Source organism: Saccopteryx leptura, chromosome 9 (genome assembly GCF_036850995.1).
Source record: "Saccopteryx leptura isolate mSacLep1 chromosome 9, mSacLep1_pri_phased_curated, whole genome shotgun sequence".
NCBI classification, from domain to species: domain Eukaryota; kingdom Metazoa; phylum Chordata; class Mammalia; order Chiroptera; family Emballonuridae; genus Saccopteryx; species Saccopteryx leptura.
In genome coordinates, this window is record NC_089511.1 from 40,964,183 (window position 1) to 40,970,240 (window position 6,058).

At 42.0% G+C, this 6,058-nt stretch overlaps 1 protein-coding gene across 1 annotated transcript in view; it reads right to left on the minus strand.

Annotated features, from left to right (window-relative positions):
* Nucleotides 1-5,810, minus strand: part of LOC136380480 (zinc finger protein 569) — an 80,596-nt gene extending 74,786 nt beyond the window's left edge. Inside the window, exon 1 of the mRNA XM_066348269.1 lies at nt 5,677-5,810. The gene's annotated coding sequence lies outside the window, so the exon portion shown is untranslated. The remainder of the gene's footprint in view (nt 1-5,676) is intronic.
* Between the last annotated feature and the right edge of the window lie 248 nt (nt 5,811-6,058).

Consider the following 6,058-nt stretch of genomic DNA (forward strand, 5'->3'; position numbering starts at 1 on the left):
CTCTTTCTCACATTATTCATACCTCATGAAACCGACACTGCTTACATCCAAATTCCTTCCTACCCACTCTCAGCAGGCATCCCACCAGAGCAGGAACCAACAAGCCCCTTAGTGTTAGCATGTTGTTAACTGTTAACTATCTTATTCCTGCCTATGTAAAAGAAGTTTCAGTATATTCATTTTACTCACCAATCCATTTCATGTAATCCCTTTATGGCTTCCCCTTTGATTCTAATGCATAAAATAAGTGGTAAAATCACCACTTTCTAGAGCAGGGGTCTCAAACTCAACTCAGCATGTGGGCCGCAGAGCAAGATCACAGCCGTTTGGCGGGCCGCACTAGGTCTACAAAAGGCAACTGTTACGCAACACTTTTCAGTGTCACAAAATGACCAGAAACTGTAGTTCGTGGATTAGTCTGCGGGCCGCAAAAAATTGTTCAGCGGGCGGCATGCGGCCCGCAGGCCACGAGTTTGAGACCTCTGTTCTAGAGCATTTTTTGAATCCATTGAGACTTTGCCTACTAGCAGTTGTCGACAATTTGGCTCAAATAAACTCATAAAAAATTCTTACAGATGTCCTGGCTGGATGGCTCACTTGGCTGGAGCATTGTCTTGCAATGCAGAGGTGACTGGTTCAGTCCTTGGCTGGGACACATACAGAAACAGATTAATGCTTCTGTCTCCCCCTTACTCCCTTCCTCTCTCTGTATTCAATAAAAATAAAAATAAATTAAAATAGAAAAAAATAAAGACAAAAAATGCAACAGAGAATAATTAAAAAAAAAAAAAAATTCTTACAGATTTGAAAATTTCTTGACAATTACTTCTCATCATTTTCGCTTCTCTGGCCCAGGTCATCAACATTTTCTCCCTAGATTATGCAATAGTTTCTGAACTGGTCTCTCTGCTTCTGCCCTTTCTCCATTCTTCCTTCCAGTCCTCTAATTAGAGCAGCCAAAGCAATCAGTATATACAGTGTGTCCGTAAAATCATGGTGCACTTTAGACCGGTCACAGGAAAGCAACAAAAGACGATAGAAATGTGAAATCTGCACCAAAAAAAAGGAAAACTCTCCCAGTTTCACACCTATTCAGTGCAGTTCGATGTGGGCTCACGCACAGATTTTTTAGGGCTCCTTAGGTACCTATCCCGTATAGCCTGCAGGCATCCCCAAACTATGGCCCACGGGCCCCATGCAGCCCCCTGAGGCCATTTATCCGGCCCCCCATCGCACTTCCGGAAGAGCCACCTCTTTCATTGGTGGTCAGTGAGAGGAGCACTGTATGTGGCGGCCCTCCAATGGTCTGAGAGACAGTGAACTGGCCCTCGGTGTAAAAAGTTTGGGGACCCCTGCTACAGGCTCGTCACTGACTGATGGCCTACCAGAATGGGATTTCTCCACCAAACTGCCGGTTTCCTTCAACTGCTTATCCCACCGAGTAATGTTATTCCTATGTGGTGGCGCTTCATTATTAAACACGCCGATATTCACGTTGCACTTTGGTCACGGATTCGAATTTAGCGAGCCACAAAACACACTGAACTTTCCTCTCTACTGTCCACATCTCGACTGGCATAGCCTTGGGCTGCTCCGCTGTATACACGGTGCTACATCATCATCTGCGCATGCCCACATGCTGCCACATCATCCTACAGAAACTGGGAGGGTTTTCCTTTTATTTGGTGCAGATTTCACATTTCTATTGTCTTTTGTTGCTTTTCTGTGACCAGTCAAAAGTGCACCATGACTTTATGGACACACTGTATATACACTGAATACTACTCAGCCATAAGAAATGACAACATAGTATCATTTATGACAATATGGATGAACCTTGAGAACATTAAACCGAGTGAAATAAGTAAATCAGAAAAAACTAAAAACTGTATGATTTTACACATAGGTGGGATACAAAACTGAGACTCATGGACACAGGTAAGAGTGCAGTGGTCACCAGGGGGAGGAAAATGCAAGGGAGGGGGAAGGGGTCTTAGGGGAAGTGTGTAAAGAGGGATAAATATAAGGGATGGAAAATGATCTGATTTTGGGTGATGGATATACAACATAATTGACTATTCAAATGATGTAGTGATGTTTAATTGAAATCTATGTACACCTGTTGATCAATATCACCTTATTAAATTTAATTTTCTAAATAAAATAAAAGTTAGCCTGACCGGGCGGTGGCGCAGTGGATAGAGCCTCGAACTGGGATGCAGAGGACTCAGGTTCGAGACTCCAAGGTCGCCAGCTTGAGCGCAGGCTCATCCGGTTTGAGTAAAGCTCACCAGCTTGGACCCAAGGTCGCTGGCTCAAGCAAGGGGTTACTAGATCTGCTGCAGCCCCACGGTCAAGGCACATATGAGAAAGCAATCAATGAATAACTAAAGTGTCGCAACGAAAAACTGATGATTGATGCTTCTCATCTCTCTCCGTTCCTGTCTGTCTGTCCCTATCTATCCCTCTCTCTGACTCTCTCTCTGTGTCTCTGTAAAAAAAAAAAAAAAAAGTTATATGCAGATAATATCACTTCCATCAAAGTCTCTAACACAGCGGTTCTCAATCTGTGGGTTGCGACCTCAGCAGGGGTTGATGGACCAAAACACAGGGGTCGCCTCAAGCCATCGGAAATACATCTTTTATTTAAAAATGTATCGTATAATAAATATGTATTTTCCGATGGCTTGAGGCGACCCCTGTGTTTTGGTCGTTCGACCCCCACCGGCGTCGCAACCCACAGGTTGAGAACTGCTGCTCTAACAGGTTCCTATCTTATTTAGAGTAAAAGCCACGATATTAACATGAGGCCCAACTTGATCTATCCACCCTCACTCCCTCCACTAATCATTTTTCTCTCATCTTTCACCACTCACCCTATCATTTGCACTATTTCAGCCACCCCAGTCTTCACTGTAACTGGCATCTTACCACCTCAGAGCTTTATGACTGTTACCTCTGCCTTGAATAACCTTCCCCCGATTATATACATAACTAGCTCCTTTATTTCCGTCATATCTTTATTTTTACATTTTAGGATTCCTTCCCTGGCTACCCCATCTAAAACTCCAACTCCCATTCCTAATTCTATTTTATTTTCCTGCTTTATTTTTTTCTCTTGGCATTTTTCACTATTTAATGTATATTATATTTAAATTACCTCATTTATTATCTGGCCCCCAACAATGTAAGTACCATGATAGCAGGCAGTCTGTCTCTTTTGTTCAATGCTATATCCCAAGCATTTAGAATTATTCCTGACCCACAGACAGTGGTGGGATCCAGCCGGTTCACATCAGTTTGGCAAAACCGATACCTAATTTTTGTTGAGTTAGGCTAACCGGTTGTTAAAATGGCACTTGTAATCAGGGTTCTCTCTAAGGTGGGTGCCTGAGCAGCCGTTCAATGTGGAAATCACAAATTTGTATTCCTTACTCTTTTTTAATGTCCATCCGCACAACAGCATATTTTAAGCGCCCGTAGTAATGTTCATTCTGTCCAAAGGTGGAAAAAAATGCAAATGAGGATGCCAATCAAGAAACAATATGGAAATATCTTAAATAACAATTTTATTGTTTTTTGTCAGGTATTACTTAATATTTTTAATTAATATTTTAAAACTTTCTTATAACTTAATCTAGTTTTGTGTACCTCTTTTATTGTTCTTAAGTATTAAATGAATGAAACAATAAACTACCTTTCAGTATATCGTTTTTTTATACTTAAAACGGTCACTGGGGCAGAGAACTGGTAGTTAAATTATCTGAATCCCACCACTGCCCACAGACAGCATTCAATAAATGTTAGAGTAAATGAATGAATGAATCCTTAATACATGAAGAACTCTGGAAAAGAAATTTGAGAATAAAACACCACTTTAGAAAACACAAAAGTTATAAAAATATTTTTTAAATGCTTGCCTTCAGTAGTAATCAAATAACTGCAAATTAAAGAAATTATTTTACATCTATAAGGTTAACAAAGATTATTAATATTTGTATCGGGGGCCTTTAGCCTGCATATTTGTAACAGGTGCTAGAATTTGACATTTGGTTTGACTTATCCATAATTTTGGAGACTATAAACTAAGAAAGCATATGAAATATTATGCGTTATCTTTTTATGTGGAAAAATACTTAACAGATATATGGGTAGAGTAAAAATAGGTTTAAATAAAACTCTTTTTACTTTAGGTTTGAAAAGGCTTGAGATATTTTTCTAATGGTTCTCAGCAGGCTGCTTTTAGTCTAGGAGGCTAAGAGGAATATCATAAAAACCTGTTCTTGTAAGATGTTAAGGCTGAAACAAATTTGAGTAAGAAGTGTTTATGGAAAGCCTGTTCTCTCAGAGTGTCCCTCCTGGTTCTTCATTCCAGAAAGCTTCCTCCACACCCAAATCGGTATCTGAAATTTCAGTGATTTTTCCATTTATTACTCAGACTATTCAATGAAAATAGGCAAGTGGATCTAGCATGTCAATAAAGACTAGTGACACTGCCGTTCTAATTTGCTTCTGATGCTACTGTCTGGATCAAGTCAACATGGTATTGTCATTATGTAGAGCTGATCTTTGATACTTAAAACTTAGGGATACTGCAAATATTTCATGGCCCTCTCACCAATGCAGACCCTCTGCACTACAGTACACTCTGAGCTGTGAGAGCAGGACCACTTCCTGCCTTGTTCTCTACTGTATCCCCAGGGCCCCCCAAAATGCCTGTCACGTGCAATGTGGTAAAATGCCTTAGCTACCTGAATGACAAGCACACAATCACTGTCTGTGGCATCCAATTTTGAGAACTCAAAACCCAAACCAGACTCTAGGAAGCCTAAACCCAGAATTTACTGTATCATGCATGCTTCCAGCATTTATTCAATTTTTATTAAGATTGCTGATATTAATGATAGTCATTGTTTTCAAGGGTGTATGAATACCTTACACAATGCCAATAATACTGCAGGTTATTGGAATCTTAGAGAAGAATAACTGGATAGATTTAGGAAGCCTTTAATGAGAGCATACATTTTGACCCATTAGTTACACATCTAGAGCCTGTACCACCCCCACAACCCCAGAATTAGCAAAGTGCACTATTATCAGCCAGCAGCTTTCTGTATATTCATTGTAATTGAGGGCGGAGAGTGGGGAACGGGAGAATAAAGTTAGCATGCCACAAAACAACATAGCTAATAAACGAAAATAAAATTTTAAATAAACAAACATTAAAGTGTTAAGGCTATTGACATCTCACATGAAAACATATTTCCATACCATAACCGAAGGGTTGAAACACTGCTACAGTCTCACAAATCTACACACACAACTGTACTCTACCTTTCATCTACGAAATTTCTCATTCACTCACGATCACACAAGCAGGAACGCTCGTTCGCACGTTCATATTGAAACATAAAAGGAAAAAGCATATCCACAAAAATCGCTTAAACACACGATCCCACGGCCACACTCAGTCACAAACCGTTGTCTTGCAAATACAGTAACATCACGCCACATGCTATCTTTAACACGCCACTCTCGCGACCTTAGGGAGCCACCCGTACAGGGACAGCCCGGCCGGGCGTCCTGCCCCAGCAACACAGGCTCGGGTCCGCAGGCCCCACTCCCACCCAGCACAAAGAGTCCGGGACCCAGAGCTCGCAGGCTCCCCAGACTCACCACCGAGACCGTGGACACAGGCCCCAATTCCACGTCTCAACGCCGCCCAAGTGGCACAACGGGTGAGGGCTGAGGTAGGAACATCATTAGGGTCACTGCGGTCGGAGACTGAGTGCAGCACAAGCCTAGGGCCCTCAGACACAGGACAACACTTCCCAGAGACCCCCGCGGCTCACCCGGGCGGTACTGTTCTTCCTGCTTGCAAATAGTGTTGGTAATTAGCCCTGGCGTTTAAGGGGCCCAGATTTGCGGGAGAGGCTCAGTTTAAGTTTTACCGACACGGCTTCCCTTGATCCCAGCAGGCGGAGTCCGTGGGAGTGCAACTTGGTGTTGAGAAGAATCTGAAAGGGTTCGTAGCCTTTCTGCAGCGGACTACATTTCC